The sequence below is a fragment of the Lepisma saccharinum genome, chromosome 16 (genome assembly GCF_977018435.1).
Source record: "Lepisma saccharinum chromosome 16, izLepSacc3.1, whole genome shotgun sequence".
In the NCBI taxonomy this organism is placed as follows: Eukaryota; Metazoa; Arthropoda; class Insecta; order Zygentoma; family Lepismatidae; genus Lepisma; species Lepisma saccharinum.
The window spans coordinates 48,315,837-48,336,430 of NC_139244.1; the positions used below are offsets into that span (position 1 = coordinate 48,315,837).

The 20,594-nt window shown below is 38.8% G+C and overlaps 1 protein-coding gene across 2 annotated transcripts in view; it reads left to right on the forward strand.

Moving 5' to 3' along the window:
• Positions 1 to 20,594, forward strand: part of LOC146000473 (uncharacterized) — a 193,346-nt gene that overhangs the window by 91,833 nt on the left and 80,919 nt on the right. The gene's annotated exons all lie outside the window — the stretch shown is intronic.

Here is a 20,594-nt window from a genome sequence, read left to right on the forward strand (position 1 = left end):
ATCAGTGGCGCAACCACGGGGGGGGGGGGGGGGGTGGCATTGCCACCTTCAATTTTTGACGGAAGTCAATTCGAGGGGGGCAAGGGGGTAAACATTGACGGCTAAGGGGGCACAGAGGAGCAATTACCCGCCTCGATTTCAAATTTTATGCAAATAAAAATGCATTTCGTAAAATTTTCTTGCTTCCTTCGCTTGCTATACCTGCTTTACTCGGTATCGTCAAGTTCAGACCTGTAGCTAGGTGCCGCCGAGAGTCGGCCATGGACGCCGAGCTACAGTATGTAACATTGTTATTCGTACATAGAATTTCCGAGGAAAAAATGTCATATCTACTAGTAAATATAATCATTTTCATATGTACTTGGAAATTAATGTTAATGAAGGTTTCACCAACAAATGTCAATAAAAATGTATGTTCAAAGTGTATAAACAGAGCATATAATTTGTGTGAAAAGAGAAAAACACGCTGTTTCATGCAACATTGTTATTCGTACAGGCAAGAGTTTCAATCTTCCTCGCATACAGTGCCACTGCTATTCGGGCGATTTCGTGCAGTTTGCAACTTCGTAACAAGTTTGAACATGCAGGCGCGCTCCCCGTCAAGCGGAATGCTGGCGTAGGTATTGTTGTAGGCCTATCGTCTATATATCAGCGTGTTCGAAATGGGCAGGGTGAAGGAACTTAGTTCCGATCTGAAGAATGTTATTATAAATTTGGCCCTTAGAGGTTATTCGTTAAGAAAAATTGGACAAACAGTCAATAAATCACACTCCACAGTTCAATACATAGTAAACAAATTTAGAGAGGAAGGTTCAACACAGAATGTGACGAGAAAACCAAAGAAGAGACGGTTGAATAAACGTGATGAACGCTTTCTTTTAAAAAGAGTGCGAGAAAACCCCCGACTAAGTGTTCCTCAGTTACGTCCGTTAGTAGAAAATGTTGCTGGCTTCATGATGTCCGATAAAACTGTCCGACGTGCCTTGTGGAAGCATGGATATCATGGCAGAATACCACGAAAGAGGCCGTATGTAAATAAGGTGAATCGCAGGAATAGACTTTCATTCGCGAAAGAGCACATCCACAAGGACCAGGAATTTTGGGATAGTGTCATATGGTCAGACGAGTTCAAGAATAATATATACGGGTCGGATGGGATAAATAGGGTCTGGAGAAAATCAAATAAAGACAATGATCACACTAACACAGTTCCGACAGTTAAACACGGTGGTGGGTCATTAATGATTTGAGGCTGTATGTCGTCCAAAGGTGTTGGTACCATCCACTTTATTGATGGTATCATAGATGCATATGTCTATTTGGACATATTGAAGAACAATGTAAAGCAGAGTGCCCAAAAATGAACATGCCACCTATCTACAGATTCCAACAAGACTATGTCAGTAAGCATAAGGCGCGAGTTAACATGAATTGGCTAATATGGAATGTGCCCAAACTACTACAAACACCAGCTCAAAGTGCAGACTTAAATCCCATTGAGCATTTATGGGCAATTTTGAAGAAGCGAGTCCATAAACCAGGCGTCAAGTCCAAAGAAGAGTTGAAAACTGGTGTGCATGCCGAGTGGAATAAAATAAGCTCTGAAACATGTCGGAAACTGGTTAATTCTATAAAGAACAGGTGTCAAGCAGTAATTAAAGCCAAAGGATATGCATCAAAGTATTAGAACTGTCCGCCAATTTGCTCTGAATATACTTTTTTCTTTCATATTATTAAGTGTACGAATAGAAAAGTTCTACAAAAAATGGCATGTTTCTCTTTCAGTTTCATTTAATTTATTATTGTCATTGGTTATACAGAATTTGGGTAAGATTTTATGTTCCTAATGATATTAATTATTGAATTGTAAAGAAACAATTTCAAAAGAGTGTATTTCCTTTCAGATATTAAAGAATTTTCTTTGAAAATCCATGTGTACGAATAAGAATGTTACATACTGTATCTAAATGAAAAAAAAGTTGTAAAAGAGAGAATGCCATGGCGTCCTGTGAAATAATTTGCTCCCTATTAAATCAATATTGTTTTCAATTGCAAAAATTGGATCTAAAAAATTTCTTGCTCGCTTCGCTCGCAGTTTCATTATTAATGTATTTAAATAATATGTATTTTATATATGTTTTGAATGAACTTTGAATACGTGCACAATTTAGTGTTAGCATGTTGCATATGTATTTTCTTACTTTATATGCTCCATGTTGCATATGTGTAAAACATATGTTGTACATGAAAGTTATACATGATATATGAACGAAAAGAATTCTCTTCGGAATGCATTTATCATTCATTTTCTGCCATTCAAAAATACAGTTTGTGTGCTTGTTTCCCATTATTAGTTAATGTGAAATTGACGGGGTTGAAAAAATATTTCAAATCGTTTGTTCGAAGCAAATGCTTGGACTTCTACCCTCTTTTTCCCTAATTTATGAGGATACTAACGTCTATCATACTACTACTACCACTACCACTAGTAATAATAATAATAATAATAATAATAATAATAATGCCATTATTGTCATTATTATTATTGGTACGTTTATCCTGGTACTTACCCCCCCAGACAAAAATTTGTGGTTGCGCCTCTGTGACCAATTGTACCCAGCCTAACTCCTTTACATTTTATAGGGAACGTAAAGGGACTTTTGAATCACCCTGTACTTCAAGTGTTACTGGTAAAGAAAACGTTTTTTTAGGTATATGTTTATTTAATTCCTACATAATGACATCAAAACAACAATAAGTTCTTAGCTTAAATTGCTTGCTAGGTGATTTTGAAATAAACTTATTACGTTTACAACAGAAATATCAATTATCAACCCTTGTCATCAATAAATCCAAGTCTTAGCCATGCGTGTCCCTCGCGTGGCGGGCAACGTGATTGGTGGACGGAATTTGAGCGCAGCACGCCTGCGCCTACCAATGTTTGGCGCGTGCACTGTTTAAAGTGGCTGCGGTAAAAGTGTTGTTTGAAGCAGCACAATGCGGAGAAGATGGTGGACTTGGTGTTAGTGTTTTTAAAATATTTCCCTTACTTGTTTGTCACTGTCATATAATGTCGTCAAGAAATTAATAAATATCGCATCCAGAAGTGTATGTTGATATATTATATTTTACAAGTCGAGGAAACGAGATCTACCAAACAGTTGTCGTGATGTGATTTATTGCTGGATAGAATTAGGCAAATACCATGTCCACGTTCCTGAAGGAACACCTTTTTAAACTCTTTGTACAAATCAGGATATACCATTCTATGAAAAGAATGAATAAAGAAACTTTTCGAAGACAGCCTGACACAAGAAGAAAGTTTCGTAAAAAAATATTGAAGGTTGTGAATTCCTAACATATCCATTTCAGGTGATAATAAAGTGCTATTGTTACAGAATTGGAATCTTCTATATGAATATAGTGTTTTTTCATAATATAAACATCATATTTGACAACCATAAGCAGATTTATAGACTTGCTTTATTTACGAGGTGTACATTTCAAAATATCTCATATATTTTTTTAAATCCAATGATAAATTTGTGGCCAAAATCGCTTGTGAAAACTAATATAAGTAATGTACATTATTATTTTTTGTTGGCCGCGGTGACGCGGGTGACGCGGGTTCGATTTCCGTGGAGGGTCATCTAAGGTCAGAATTTTTCCTGCCTTGTACCCCTATAACGTGACTCCAGGGCTCACCCAGCCTCAAATCAATGGATACCTGGGGCAGCCATGGTGGATAAAGGCGGTAGAGCGTGGTGTTGATCACACCACCTCCAAAATGGCCGAGATGTGCTTTCGCGGCTTGGTGCATATGCACGTACATTATTATTTGCATTGCAATTACTATTATTATTAACATTGTTATTAGTCTTTTTATTACCATTATTAGAAAAAAACTAGTTCACAAAAGCATCCGCATTGCGAGAGGAGCAAGTAAGGAAATTTTAAAAATCTATTTTTGAAAAATGGTAAAGATTATTTTAATAAGGAACAATATTTTCATTGTAACATATAGAAATTCTGTTGTAGTCAAAATGAGCTACAAAATTGTTAGTCTATATATTTTTGATTTTTCAAATCGAAAAAAATATCAATTTAACAGGTCTTGAACACTTCCAAAATATTATTAACTTTTAACATTGTGCAAATACTAGTGGTTCATACAAACATAAAAGGCACGAGCGTAAAGAGCCAAAACAAATTACCAAATTTTAGATAAAAATTGATAATTTAGACCGACTTATTAGAGTAAATTTTTAATTTGACCGGTGAATTCACCCTTTTTTGCCCTCCCTGTGGATGCCTTTGGGAGGACAAGTGCCAGTATCTGTAATAGCGGATAAAAATCAGTAAGCGTTCATACAGAATTATATTTAAAGGCAGAAAATTGTAATGGGAAATCATGAATTGCCTACCAGAAAACGAAATATGCACATATGAAACTACGACAAAGGTAGAAATTATATAAGAAATAGTAGATATCATTTAAAATTAAAACGATGAAGAGAAAGATCAAAATGCTTGTATGAAATCCAAAGCTTGTTCCCGTATGAGTTTGCTTTCGTTCAGTGACTGGTGCAAATCAAGTTGCACTTAGTCCCATGAACGAGACAGTCGCATGATTTCAAGACGACAGTCGATATTCGGCATCAGTTTTCCATAAAACTAATTCCATCTTGAATATAGTCTTTCGTGAGGCTACTCTTAGATTTTTGTTAGTCCTACTTCTTACTTCATAGTTACCCCTTGCCTGTTCTCCAAATAATTTATTTCAATCCAAGGGTAAGTACAAAATGCGCACTGACCAACTGTGGTTGCGCCACTCATTCAATCATACTTTGCAATAAGCTGTAGATTTTATTCCGCCGAATGTCATATTTTTATTATTATTTTTCTTTCACTAAAAAATCATTTGTAGGAAATAAGTAGGACACAATTTGGAAATGCAAATAATTACATTCGAGAATATTACTCATTATCATGGTCACGATATTTGCTCACATTTCGAAAAGCATATCAGGCAACTCAGTGAAAGAAAAAGGTCGAAAAAAATTCTGTAAATCACAACGCAAAGTATTACGCGTATGCTTTAACGTTACAGGCAACTGGAATGCACGCGCCCAGCTTTGCGGGTGCTGTCGGATCTAGGGTTGCCAGACATTCCTCTTTTATCTTTAACTTCGCTGCTTCTAATTGAAATAATATCCAACATTAAACCACATCGTTTGTGAACTCAATAGTTAGTTCGCACATTTAAAATCAAACCCGTTTTGTTACACCTTCCGTCAAGCATTGTTGGAGCAACCACGGGAGTAGATTTTCTTGCTTCTCTTCCGACCGCATCAAACATAAGCGTCAGACGCAGTGGCAACCACTCCTGCCTGGGGACAGAAATTCTCCTGAGTTAGCACCCACTGCCTAAGCCGCCCCTGGACACTTTAGTGTCTTCTAAAAATGCCACCCCTTGCACGCTTGCCTGATGTAAATTTTAAATTGCATCACCGGGAGTGCAAAAAAAGTCCATAGATATTTACACTTGAATGAAGAAGTGAATGAAAAAGTGCAGAGTTCAAGGCTTCACACGTGTAGGGACACGCACACATTGGCGACAGATCAGCCTCGCTAAACTTGGAAGTGTCATCGGACGCGCCATCAACGTACGCTGCTCGTTTGCATTACGACGACCTTGAGCCTCAAACCAAAATAAACTGACGGTGTCGCACCAGCTAAGAATGATTATTTTTTCTATGTTTTTTTTTCCAGCGGGGGCTGTGCCATTAACCCTTTCTTTCGCGAGAGGAACTTTGGCGTTTACAGTTTTGTCTTTTTAAGGAAGAAAGCAAGGTTAAGGCCACGTCTCCGTCGCTTGCAGTGAGGGCGACGTCTTCCTGTCCTCGCATGGAATACAAACAACCCTTTCTGCAACTTTGCACACGTGGGGAAGAGACGGCGTAGAAAGTACATTGAAGATAGCCACTCTAGGAATGATAAAATTCAAGTATAATTCCTGGTTTTGAAGGCGAACTTTCTAGAAATTCAAGGATTAAAGCAGATTTTTTTTTTCAACGTCTCACGACCCACACACACACAAATACCGGGTGTCCGAATTGAAACGCCCTAATTTCAATTACTTATAATGAACACAATATGCAGGCAAGAACACTGTGGTAGGTGGTATATGATGGCTTAACTGTGGAAATTTTAAATAGGTAATGGATACAGGTAGTAAGGATTCGTTTACTTTGTATCGTTCCAGGGGGTGGAAAGTGAAAATGACAACCAATGCTGAAAAAGCGCATATCACCTGTGTGGTGATATGCAGAATTGGGATCCATTATTGCAGTTGAACGACGGTTTCGTGCAGAGTGTCACAGAGACCCTCCCGATGCCAAGATTTTTATTTCTTTATTTTGATTTGCTTTATTTTACTTCGCTTTTTGTGCCACTTTTGGCTAATTTGCGAAGATGGAGATGAGTGATGACATGATGAAATTGATGAATGGACACTCACAAACATGCACGCCCAGGCCGGAATTCGAAGCCGGGACCCCTAGCGTCGTAGAACGATGTGATAACCACTCCGCCACGGGTCGATACGAAGAGAAGCCGTGGAAAGGAGAGTTTCTAGAGACAGGATCTGTCGCTAAGGTGGTGGCCGATCACGAATATCAGAGGAAAACGTTCAGCGTATTGCAGATGCATTTGCAAGAAGTCCCAAGAAATCCGTTCGTACGGCGTCACGTGAGATTGCTCTCCCTAATTTTGTGTACGAACGGATTTCTTGCAATAATGGATCCCAATACTGCGTACCACCACACAGTTTGCGCTTTTTCAGCATTGGTTGTTATTTTCAATTTTCACCCCCTGGAACGAAACAAAATAAACGAATCCTTACTATTCATTACCTATTTAAAATGTTCACAGCTAAGCTACCATATACCACCTACCACACTATTCTTGCCTGTATATCATGTTTAATATAAGTAGGGAGACAAATTTATGGTAAATAAAAACTGAGGAGAGCGGTAAATAAAATGATAGATCAGCGGTATATACCAGCGGTGGAAAAAAAATGCACACACTTTTTCATTATGAGAGGAAACAACATAGAAAAGAGCTATAAATTGATAAACTACTTCATTTTTATATACTGTACACATACACAAGTACTTAGCTGTCCAACCAAAATAAAACATCAACACAAAATCACTTCATTTCTAAATTGCATATATCAAGTGATTTATTCATTGTATGTATTTAAAGGATATCCTTGCTGTCCAACAAATAAAATAATAACTACTGCACATACACAATCACATGTTGAAAATCACATGATGATAGCCTAAACAAAATTCATTCATGACTGAACACAAATGACACCATTGTTTCCCTTGATGTGCGGGAACAGACTAATCTTATCGCTGCTACAGCTAGCAAGTTCAGTGAAACTGGAAGTTGAGTAGACATTCGGGGGAAGAAAGGAATGCAGCTTGACAGGGAGCGAAGTTTTCGAACTGAGATTATGTGCATCCCAATTTTCGGCGTCTTCCTGATGTGATCGAAGATAAAACGTTCTTCAGCTGCAAGTGCTAGGAACCTTAGGCAAACGTTTCGTTACAAATCGACAGTTTGCGCGCACAACCTCGATTGCCGGTTTTTGCGTGTTTTCTACTTAATTTGATGATATTTCACGGTTATTTCGCGAAAAGCGTTCATTTCGTGGAAAAGCACACATTTCGCATTGCTTCGCGAATAAAACTCATGCATATTTCATCATTGGGGGTGTAGTTACGTGCAGAATGTTGAAAATTGCATCTTTTTTTTCACATTTAGCGATTTCGCGCATCGCGAAAATTCAATGTCCCTAAATATAAGTATTTGAAATTAGGGCGTTTCAATTCGGACACCCTGTATACTAACAATATATTAATGGTCTGTGTGATTCCAATGTGTCCAAAAATTCAATAAAATGGTACACATATTTAAATATTTAATATAAGGCGCGAATTTTACATTTGACATTTCACATGTTCTGACTCGAAGTACATCTACAAACACAAGTTACAAATGATACGGGATATACTAATCTACGAACAATTGATAATTATATGCCGATAAGAATTTCAAACTCAAATTTAGCTAACTTTACTTGAAATAATCATACGCCTGTGTTCTGCAAAGGAGACTAACAAAGTAAACGGATGAGAGAATTCTGTTTTATTTTCTACGCAGCTTTCTTTTCCTTCCTCGATAACAATTAAAACTAAACTGTGTAAAACTTGCTTTTAGGCCTTTATAAATATGTATAAATTCAATAGGACTTCGAATAATAATTCCAGGACCCAATAATTCACGCATGATTCCCGGAAGTCAAGGAATTCCTGGTGAGTAGACACCCTCTACATGGGCTGCAGTTCACGCCATGGAAGAACCCAGCTAGATTTTCCGACAGCTTTAATTCTCTTCTTCTCCGCCTAATCGCACATAACAGCATTGTGCCAAACCCTAAACCATTTTCACGTAAACATTTAGAAACGTTTATTTCTTAAAGGAAAAATCCCTCCAAAGATTTTAATGGAGTGGTCCGAGCCATTATCCTCCCCGTAGGTACCCCTGGGTATCTCTGAAGAAGTTGCATAGTAGGATAAGCTTGGACAGGTAATTTTTTTCAAATATCGGACCGAAGTCTCGAACGAGACCGAGAGCGTCAATCTCGTATCGACTTTCCAGAGGTTGTCTAGTTCTTGGCATGGTTGTTAAAAGTCCAGGGACCCATAAATTGTAATGAATTATATTGGATCACTGAAGGACCGGAACTTTTTTTCTCGCACAATTTAAATTCGGTCCAACTTGCGTATTGTTTAATTGAAAAAAGATTCCTGGACCCGGAAAAAGGGATTCCTGCACCGAATTGACATACTTTACAGATAAAAAGGTTCTTTATGGTCCAGAACCCATTTACGCTTGATAATTTTCTCTCCTGTACCGGAATTGAATTTATTTAAAATTCCTGGACCTTTATAACAACCCTGGTTCTCGGTCTCGCCTTGACAAGACACTGTTGACGTTCTCTCAGTTTTTACAAGGCTGCTTCAGTACGGAAGTATTGAGTTGCATTAGCTTAGTTGTTTTACGTTATTTTACCTCTTAAAAGGTGTGATTATCCTAAGACAACACCAAGGCAACATTCCGCACGCGCTAGAAGTCTTTCAACTGCACAATCTACGTGGAATAAGGGTCACTGCGAAAGTGCGGCGTAAAACAAGCTGGAACCTGCTACCCTGCGCGAAGCAGTGATGCCAACCGTAATGACATGTCCCTACGCATAGAGACTTTTCACTATACTTTGCCCGCGTAGGGACAGATTTTGCCAAATGAGGGAAAACGTAGGGACTTTTTTCAATGTTGGAAAATAACATTTTATTGTGCAAAGCTTACTCGCCGGTCATTTGCACTTTCTTCGCGCTCAGTTTCTCTTTGTGTATGATTATTGTGCAACGTTGACACATCTTGCATTGCAGTTGCAGACTACAGTTTGGTCGGTACGATAACTAGGTAACGTGTGTGTGCAAATATTGTACAATCGTAATTTGGTGACTGGTGTTTCTAGCTTCTAAAGTTCATAGCTGTAAGTTGCAGCATGGCTTCTACACCTAAAAAGAAAAGACAAGTTCATGGTGAACTCGATAAAACAGAAAAACAGCAATCAAGAAAGCCACGGTTCTCAGGACACATGGCTTGAAGAAGACGTGTTCAAAAGGTGGGTGGCGCCTGTATCTGGTGATCCTTTTAAGACTTCGCGTGAAGCGTGTGATGTGTCATGTTTTCTTGCACTCTTTTTAAAATAAAGCGTTCATCACGTTTATTCAACCGTCTCTCTTTTGGTTTTCTCGGCACATTCTGTGTTGAACCTTCCTCTCTAAATTTGTTTACTATGTATTGAACTGTGGAGTGTGATTTATTGACTGTTTGTCCAATTTTTCTTAACGAATAACCTCAAAGGGCCAAATTTATAATAACATCCTTCAGATCGGAACTAAGTTCCTTCACCTTGCCCATTTCGAACACGCTGATAGATAGACGATAGGCCTACAACCATACCTACGCCAGCATTCCGCTTGACGGGGAGCGCACCTGCATGTTGAAACTTGTTACGAAGTTGCAAACTGCACGAAATAGCCCGAATAGCGGTGGAGCTGTATGCGAGGAAGATTGAAACTCTTGTCTGTACGAATAACAATGTTGAATGAAACTGCGTGTTTTTCTCTTTTCACACAAATTATATCCTCTGTTTATACACTTTGAACATACATTTTTATTGACATTTGTTGGTGAAACCTTCATTAACATTAATTTCCAAGTACATATGAAAATGATTATATTTACTAGTAGATATGCCATTTTTCCTCGGAAATTCTATGTGTACGAATAACAATGTTACATACTGTATACACCTGTGGAGAGGCACGATTGTAAGAAAGTTATCATTTCAACGACAAACCACTTTTTCAAATAATCCACAATTATTCACTATGCTGCAGGTGTGATGAGGCAACGATTAACGAAATGAACATATTGCACGATTGTTGTAGTAAGCAACAAAATATAACATTAATTGGAAATTTATGCTGTTAATTTCTTACCTGAAGTGACGATCTGATTGCTCAAAAAAAACTTGCACAAAATGTGGGTATTTCGCGATCGATACACGCACACGAACTATTGCACATCACAAACATAATGTATACACACGGAGATAATATTATTAAAGTCTAATTTGCTTGTTAAGTCATCAAATTAACGTGTAAATACCGACACTTTTCTAGCCTCCATAACACTTGTACGAGCATTTGCACCAACTGCCAAAATTTAACGTTTTGTGGCGCTGGTGTCGCACCCACTTGATAACGGGTCTCACTTATTGCACAACACTTGAGCAACCTTGTGTTCTGACGTCACGGGACAAAGCTTTTTAATTTTAGGATAGATGTCTAAGTTGTCAGGTTAGACTAGCTAGGTTTAGTTCTCTTAGCCTAAATAATAATGTTTCATTGTATTTATGCTAATGCAACCTAACCTAACCTCGTAGTCATTCGTCATATGACGTCAGAACACAAGGTAGCAAAACTGTTGTGCGGAGAGGAAGACCCATTGATAACAGACACAGACATTTCAGTGCCAGCCCTTCGAGACAGACCACATTGCTCATGCATAAGTGAAACTGACTGCTAATGGGATTTGTATTCTAAGTGAAAAATAATTGATCGGAAATGTACATGTTATAGTAGAAAAACGAATTATCAGTCTCGATTTTAGGATTTTCAGTTGACCCATGATGAAGGGATTTCAAGGTCAGTCTTGTCAGTAGCAGATAAATTGTTCATAGTGACCCGGTTGCGAATACCTTAACGGATAGACTAAAAGCAGCAAGTATAGGTGTTTTCGTTTTTTTAACTAGTGCTGCTGTAAGACAGGGATAGGAGTAGAATTACTGTGTTTTTACGTGTACAGAATGATTCCCTAGAACTATGCAAATATTTTAAGTCAAGTTGAGAACAATTTGTATGATTTATGATATAGATAAAATGTTGACACAGAAAAGTCAGAGTTTTTTACACAAGATTCAAAGTGAAGTACGAGGGTTGCTATTTATGTATCCGGAATAACAAACAAAAAAAAAATATGTACCATTGAAATAGGTTTTATTGTTTTTCAAAATATTCTCCATGATGATCGATGCACTTTTGCATACGTTTGAACCAATTCTCATAGCACTTTGTCCATTCAGATTGAGGTATCTCGAAAACATGCATTTTGAACGCATCAATCGCTTCTTCTGACGTCGAAAATCGTTGACCACGTAACTTATTCTTCACGTACGGGAACGAAAAGAAATCATTGAGTGCTAACTCGGGGCTATACGGCGGATGACCCATCAATTCAATGTTTTCACCGGTCAAATACTGTGTTGTTTGGACCGATGTGTGACAACTCGCATTGTCATGGTGAACAATGATCCTGCGTCGCTGGTTGTTTTTTCTGATTTCCCCAAAGACGTCTGGCAAAGAAATGGTTGTGTACCATTCAGAATTAACGGTTCTACGATTCTCTAGTGGCACTGTAGCCACATGTCCATTTTTCCCAAAAAAACAGGCGACCATTTGCTTCGAAGTGCTTCTTGCACGAACAACTTTTGTTGTTGGGTTTGTCTCATCTTGGAACACCCACACCGTCTACTGCTGTTTGCTTTCGGGCTCACATGCATAGATCCAAGATTCGTCACCTGTGTAGATGTTATACACGGCTTTTGAAGCACCACGATTGCATTTTGTGAGTATTTGTTTGCACCAATCGACACGAGCCTTTTTTTGAGTGATTGTCAAATTATGCGGGATCCAAAGCGAACAAATATTCTTCACGGCTAAATGTTCATGGAATAGCTTATTTATGCTAGTCATACTAATGCCCAGGGATGCCTCAATCTCACGATGTGCCACATGACGATCTTGCATTATCAGTTCTCGCACAGCATCAATGTTTTCTGGCACAACAACCGATTTTGGAAGGCCTTCTTCAGATTCGTTCGTGAGCGAACGACGGCCACGATTGAATTCACTAAATCAGTGATATACAGTGCTTTTAGATGGTGCTTCATCGCCAAAAGTCGAAGTGAGTTGATCTATGCACTGTTGTTGAGATAATCCACGTCGAAAGTCATAGAAAATCATTGCTCGAAAATGTTCTCGAGTTAATTCCATTGTTGGCCTCCGATGAAATTTTCAAGTCCCTGTAACAAACAAAAATAGCGTCCGTAAGCGCAACGTTCTGGGTACATATACCATAGAAATGTCCAACTTTACGATGGATATATTAGATGTTACCTAGCAACATTAGTGTTGCCAATTACGGATACATAAATAGCAAATGTATCATGATATTTAATATAATAATAATAAAATTTAATAACATCGTTTCGTCGAATTAGTCTCACTCTGCTATGCTGTCAAAATAAGTTTATAGATATGAAAGCATATACGAGCATGTTTTCATCTACCCAAAAGTATCTTACATCTATAACCTTGACTTAAAAAAAACTATAACGAAAACATTTGTAGACATTTGTAGAAAGTTCTGTAGACCTCGGCTTCGTTACTTACGGCTATGAGCGTAAACAATAAGCAAATTAATACATGTAAGCAAATAGTCTTCCTCATGCGAGTAGAACAGGGATCCCTCTCCCCCAACGCCAATGGGCCGTTCGGCGTTCCTTCTCTAGATCATGTCATAATCCACATTAAATAAATATTTAATTACGACAGTATATCTACTACTGTCCTGTTACTGAAAACCACTCTTTTTTTACCATTACTGAACACTTTACTTGATTTGCACTCACTAAATTCTTCCTTTTCTTCACAAGTCGGTTGGGAACGAACCAATCAACACCAATGTTTCACACCTTAGCGGCATGACAGGCCGCACAAGCTTACGTTCGATTGATGAAATCCTAAGCGACACGTGTCGCTTCGGTGTGAAATATCACTAACGGATTAAATATGGCGCAGCTAAATTTTAGTAGGGAAAATGATTTGAGAACAGCTAAAGTAAACTAATTACTAAGGAAATATTATCTAACACCCGCACCCCCAAACACACACACATCATCGAAAATATTGCAGTATGGTGCCAAGGTTAAATGTTTATGTAATTTTAAGGAACTCCTACCGAAATGTTGATGGCGCATTGCTCCTCCCGTGGGCACCCCTCTTTTAAACCGAGAACGTGCTTTTAGAAACTTCAGTTCCCATGAAACCTCCCACTGTCACAAAGAACACTCTCACCTAATGTTAGGAAGGAAGGTTTTACATTTTTTTGTAAACATATAACTCAAGTGTTTGAGACCATCCATTGCTTTTCAAAAGTTGATGATACTGATACCTGTTCCTGATACTAAAAATTCACTTATGATTGACCCAAAATTCCTTTTCCAACCTTTCAATTGCTGCGACCTCTGGCCTCGTGGCGAGTTACACTTCCCCACTTTCCCTTCCCAGAGGTGGTTGTAGTTTGTAGATTTAACCCAAGGTACCTTTAAAAGGTATGCCATTCCGGAGGTTCCGAGATTTTTCCCAGGATTCTGTGCGCGCTATGACGTCATTAAGAGGACAGAATGGAACTTACTTCGTTAGCGTATACGGAAGCTTGAGATAAATGGGTCGATTATTTACTTATACACATCTTTTCTTGAATGTCGGTAGAATGAGAACAAATCAGCCTGTTTGTGCTCTTGCCACGTGCAATAATAATAATAATAATGCTTCATTGAATATTGAGTGCAAGATAAGATTTATTAGCTTTGAAGTTGAAACATCGTCCGCGACAATAATACTTTGAACATCTCGTAGGTAGCGAACACTAATTAACAATTGCACTGTTACTTTACTTTATGTGCGTTTGTTGAGAAATTGTTCTTTAATTTCTTTTATATGTGCTTTAAAAAGCCTCGTTGGTTCAGTCGGTAAATAATCTGGCTGTCACTCTGAAGACGAGGATTCTGTTCCCAGGGTGGTTGGTCTCGAGAGGGAATTTCTCAGCAACGTCCTTGCATGAAAACTGCTTTGAGGTTCACAAGGGGTCTAAAAAAATAGTATTTTGGGGCTCGGAACGAGATGCTAACACCACCTTTATTAATGGTCGAGATTGTGAATCTTAAACCCTATATTCATTCATGGCATGATACAACGCGTAGAAGGTACTTTTGCTTTTAATACTTAGTACATATTTAGTTGCACACCGTAGCCGTTCGGTCTAAGACGTCATGCTTTGAGCTCTGTCTACGGAACGCGCAGGTTCGAGTCTCCTAGGGGAAGCGTAACAACTTTCCTTCTGAGGTTTCGGACTGTATGTGGGACCGGTGGCCACCCACCATTGTGAGGAAATTGGAGAGCTACGAATGAGTAGCGTAATCCGGTCATGGAAACTTACAAAAATGACTGGGGAGTCGTCGTGCTGACCACACATCATCTAGTAACAGGTTGGATTTTCTCCCACCTCGGCAGGTGGAAGTGAGGCCGGCAGTCTGTAGGTAGGCTATAGCCCTGTATTAGTACACATTTGAATACATGTCGCGTGAATACACATTATGAAATTTGTTTGACTCAACTCAAACATACTGAAGAAACTCTTTCCACGTAGATTTAATAGCCGGCATCCGTGGCAGAGTGGTTAACACATCGCGCTACGGCGCCAAGGGTCCCAGGTTCGAATCCAGGCCTGGGTATGGATGTTTGTGAGTGTTCATTCATCAATTTCATCATCATGACTCATCCCCATCTTCGCAATTAACCAAAAGTGGCAGAAAAGTGAAGTAAAATAAACCAAATAAAAATAAAAAACTAGATTTAATATTTCATATTTGTGTTGCTTGGTGTTTTTTGCACAGAAAGGCTAATTGGGACTGGACCTACAGTTTAAAGTGGGATCCGAACAACTATGTAGCTACACCGGGTATGGAACCCGGGACCCCTTGACTACAAGCAAGGACGGCTCTACTGGCAGGCTGGGGGGGCTGAAGCCCCCCTGTGCCCCCCTTAGATTTTTGTAGTACGATAGACGCATTTCGACCGAAATCGTAAAGAGTAAAATTTCCATTTTTCATTATAAACTTCCATTGGGACAAGTACAACATTCAAGTACATTTCCTAGTTCGGTTAGATCGCAATTACTTTATTACGATGTGTTCTGAAATCAAGGGGTCACTGACCATTCGATACTAAGTCATATGCCAAACATGAGTCGCCAAACTTGCTACGAAATCTGTTGCCTGCCTGTTAGATGGACGTATTCAGTGGCTGTGATATTGTTTTTTGATTGTTGTTGGCATATACAGCTGAATGTGTTCAATTATTAGCCTCTGTAAATCGTATCAATTATTTCGGAATAGGTCTAACAGGTGTGGATTTTTATAATAGGACGACGTTCAAAAACTAAAGAAGCGTTATGTTTCCTTTCTGTTTGTTAGTTCCTTATTGGAGTTCCGACAATTGCATGAGAGTTAGAGATGTTCTTTCATTAGTCTCATCATTATATCTATCCTTAAGTAACTAACTCTTCAGCATTCTTAAACCCGAAGGTTTATGGCTTCAGCTACACAAGCCCTCATATCCTTATCGCTGTAAATATTCGAGAGGGAGAAATACGATGTTAACGAATCAAGGAGTGCACAAACTACCTAATTCCTAAATGCTAAACATTGGAAAAATTTCTAGAACGTTTCGCAGATAAAACGATGCGTTAATGTTGCCAGTAGTTCGACTCCTTCTCTTATTCAATAACGTTCCCTCTTGCGCTTTCCAGAGATTAAAAAATTACAATGAATCGCCCTACGTGTGGCGCTACGTTTGCAGCTTCCAAATGCTGACAAGTCTTTGCATAGTGCTGCGACAACACCGAAAGCGCAAGAAAAGTTTTAATGCAATATTATCAACAACAGGGTTATAGAACATTCTCCGTGTTGCCTTGGTAAGTATTTCTTTCCTTATATTATCGGCACACTATTCATGAAAACAAAAACCTAATTTTATGTAGAGTAAACTGAAAATTTTTAAGGGGGGCTCCAGTCCCCTGATCCCACCTTGGAAACGCGCTATTAACAATAACAGGCTTATAGAACATTCTGTGTCTTGCCTCGATAATTATTTCTCTCAAATTATCATCACATTATTCAAGAAGCCATGAACCTAATTTTATGTAGCGTAATTTCCTGAAGGGGGTGCTCGAGCCCCCTAAGCCCCTCCTTGGATACGTGCCTGCTGCAAGTGTCCATTCATCAATTTAAACTAATCATCACTCATCCTGTTCGTCGCGATTAGCCAAAAGTGGAAGAAGACGCTAAATAACAAAAACAAATCTATCCTCATCGTGGCGATCAACTGGAGAATCTGAAAAGTAACGTAAAATTATTAAAGGGAAATTCCAGGACATGCAGTAAAAAGTCATATCAGAATATGCCCGGACGACAACTTTCCTCAGAATTAGACATTTAAAATAAATGCAATAGCTTAGTTGGAAAGAAAAGCCGGCAGTGGACTACAGCCTACAGGGACAAGATATCATGCATAATAATGTCTGAAAAATAAACTATGCATTGTTTCGGAATAAGTGTATTCTTCTATCGCGTATTTGATCTCTTGTTGTCAAATTAAATTAACAGCTTTGGTGTATAATATCAAAAGATGCATGAAAACACAGCGTTTCATGGGCCATCTGCTACATTCTACGCATAGCTTTCTACCGTTCGTGTCCGCTTGGTGACGTCACAAACTCTAGCCAATAACGTTCAAGTCGCGGAGTGGCCCCCTCTGGATTTAACCTACATTCGGGCCAGAGAAAACACGTGTGTATCTACTGTATAGTGACTGTATACAATTCTGTTAAGCATAAGACCAAATTTGGTTACCTCTTGTCAATGGCGTGCCCAAGAGGGGTTGGTGGGGGTTATAACCCCCCCCCCTTTAGCCCAGCATTCCTGAAAAAAGGAGCATCAAAGGTAGGAAAAGATGGCACATTGAGAGCCGACTACCAGGAAAAGTGTACATAACCCCTCCCTTTCAAAAATCCTGGGCACGCCACTGCCTCTTGTAGAAAGTTTTAAGACTGGAGGCTTCTAAGCGAGCACGAAACTTTAAAAGGAGGGCGTTGGAACGCAATTGTTGATCCTAGCGTACCTGCCCAGAGAAAACTAAATGCGTATCTGTTGCACCAGAACGCATTGATTAATGCACTAAAGTGTGTTTTATGACCTCTGCGAAGAATCAGATTCACATTTTATGTATTTTGGTGCATTTTTGTATGTCATAAAAGGATCATCAAAGTGCAAGTGAGAGTTTCTTTCAGCTGAGATGCGTGCATCAAAACGCACCAACTGATGCATTAAAGTGCATCTCGGCTGAAAGAAACCCTCACTTGCACTTTTGATGATTCTTTTATGACATACAAAAATGCACCAAAATACATAAAATGTGAATGTGATTCTTCGCAGAGGCCATAAAACACACTTTAGTGCATTAATCAATGCGTTCTAGTGCAACAGATATGATGCATTTAATTTTCTGAGGTGCCGCAGCGCTGTTTCAACATCTCATATATCGCATTTCTGAAGCAGAATTGTGTTGTTCTAACTAAATGCAGATGGGGAGAGAACGAGGTGAGAGCAGACGACATATGATTATTGCCTCTTGGGGAAACCTGGAAGAAAAACTTTAAGACGCAGGCCTTCTAAATATAACGGGGACAATGCGAGTGCGTTTTCCAACCCAATCCCCCTTTTTTGCTCGTTCCGTGAGCGAGCATGTGCCTGTACAGATGCAGCAACTTTGCGGGAGACTGCAACAATAAGCTTTTTGCTTCTGTTGTCGCGTGCAGGTCAGGAGCCTCTTAGCATATGCTTTGCTGTGCTCTGTACACGTTGTCACAGAAATGTCGTCGGAGAAAAAACAGCATTTCAGTAGCTCTCTGTTGTTATTTTATGACTTAACAGGTTTTGCCACATTTCCACATTTCTACATACACTGACACAAGACGAGATTGACAGTACACATGCGAAATTCTTTCAGAACGTTCTTTATGAATTCATGAAGAAATTGTTATCTTAGAAGAGTTAAATTTAAACTGTAAGGTATTAGTATTATCAAATTAACTATACTTTAATATTTTCTTACATCTTTTAGAGCTGAATTACGGTGTAAAAATCTGTAAAATACTCATCGATTTTCCAGATTTATATTGTTTCTGTACGGAATATAAATTAATGACTCTGTGCTGCCATCTGTGAACAAAAATAAAAGTTTGATATTTTTTGGACTAATATCATTGTCATCCAAGAGCGGATTCGATATTGGATATAAACAGTGGCGGTTATTAGAGGGGCGAGGGGGCAGTTGCCCCTCACTTTTTGCTACTTTTGCTCCCGCACTATGCTAAATCTTACATATCAAGGGAATTTAAATGTTCTTGCCCCCCCCATTTTTTGGCACCTTGCCGTCCCGTTTTGGAACTCAATCGCCGCCACTGGATATAAATATAATAATTATAGGCTAGTATAGTTTCGGAGCTCAAATGGAGGCAGGACACCACGGCCAGAGGTCACACCGTGAATTTGCCCGGCCCTGATACAAAGATCCAGACCAGAGACAGAAATTAAGAGGGAGAAGAGACCAAGAATAGAAAGTAGGTAAAGAAAAAGAGAAAGAATAAATGAAAATGATAGAGAAACAAAAAGAGAGAAGGGGAGAAAATGTGAAGGAAAGAAATATTGAGAAACAAAGGGAAGTAGAGAGATAAAAGGAGAACTGAGAGAAAAAGAGGGAAGACAATGGAAAAAGACTGAGAAACAAGAGGACAGAGAGAGAGAGATAGAGAGAGAGAGAGAGAGAGAGAGAGAGAGAGAGAGAGAGAGAGAGAGAGAGAGAGAGAAGATAGAAACGAGGATGGGGACAGAGACAAAGAAACATCAATATGGGAAATCAAATTAAAAAGAGAAAGAAAATCAGTAAGAATGACCACCAAAGAACTAGGATATTTCTTCCGACAGAAAAACCATCAAGGCCATCTTTCTGGGGATAGTGCAGACGCAAAACCCATCTCAGTCTAGTCTCCGAATTTCAAACAAGAGTAAGATGACCCGTACATTTATTTCATTAACAGTCACGATTGCAAAATTGCATTGAAATTTGCACAAGATAAAAATATGGTTGGTTCTGCAGCATCAGTGGACAAATACATACATATAGGCTAGGACTAAGAAACATGTAAATTTATAAATTTTTGATCTGTATTGTGACCTGTATATTGAATAAAATGTAAATTAATTCTTTTGTTTAATATTATCTATTCCATATACTGCTAAAACGCACAAATCTTGTCGCGACCAAATCTCATTTAAATTTAATGCGAAAGTTCGAAATCTTCCTTAAACTCATGGCAAAAAGTTGGTCACCATAAACAGCATGACAACTATACGTCAGCCTTCTGGACTTATCGAAACAAGACTGACTTCTGCAAAATCGAATCAAGACCGAGACTTACTATCTGAGAATCTCATCTCGTTAGAGACTTCAATAAATTAGAATGTAAGGTGTATAAAAAAGTTGGCAAAAACCACAACTGCTTCACTACCAACACGTTTGCTGCCTGATTACATATAGGTTACATGCTTGTTTAATGTGTAAAAACATATTTGTTAGTATTATTTTACATCTTTTTATTTATTATTTCGAGACAAGACATGGACGAGAGCGAGAATGAGACGCGCTTCTTCATTCACGAGACTGTACGAGATTTGTCTCGTCTCGGTATCATTCCCACTCGTTCAGACCCAACGAACTCTCTAGAAACACCACATTTTTCTGTTTGTATTCAACGGTGCATCACAGGTTCACTGACATTTCTTTTCTGACTAACATACAAAAAGAGACTAATCAATAGAAGCAACATAATGATTGCCCTAGTTGCTAGAGAATTTGATTTGGGTGGGATCAACTTTCGTTAAACTTTTTCGACTGGGTTTCCTTTGGTTGTAATTGCGA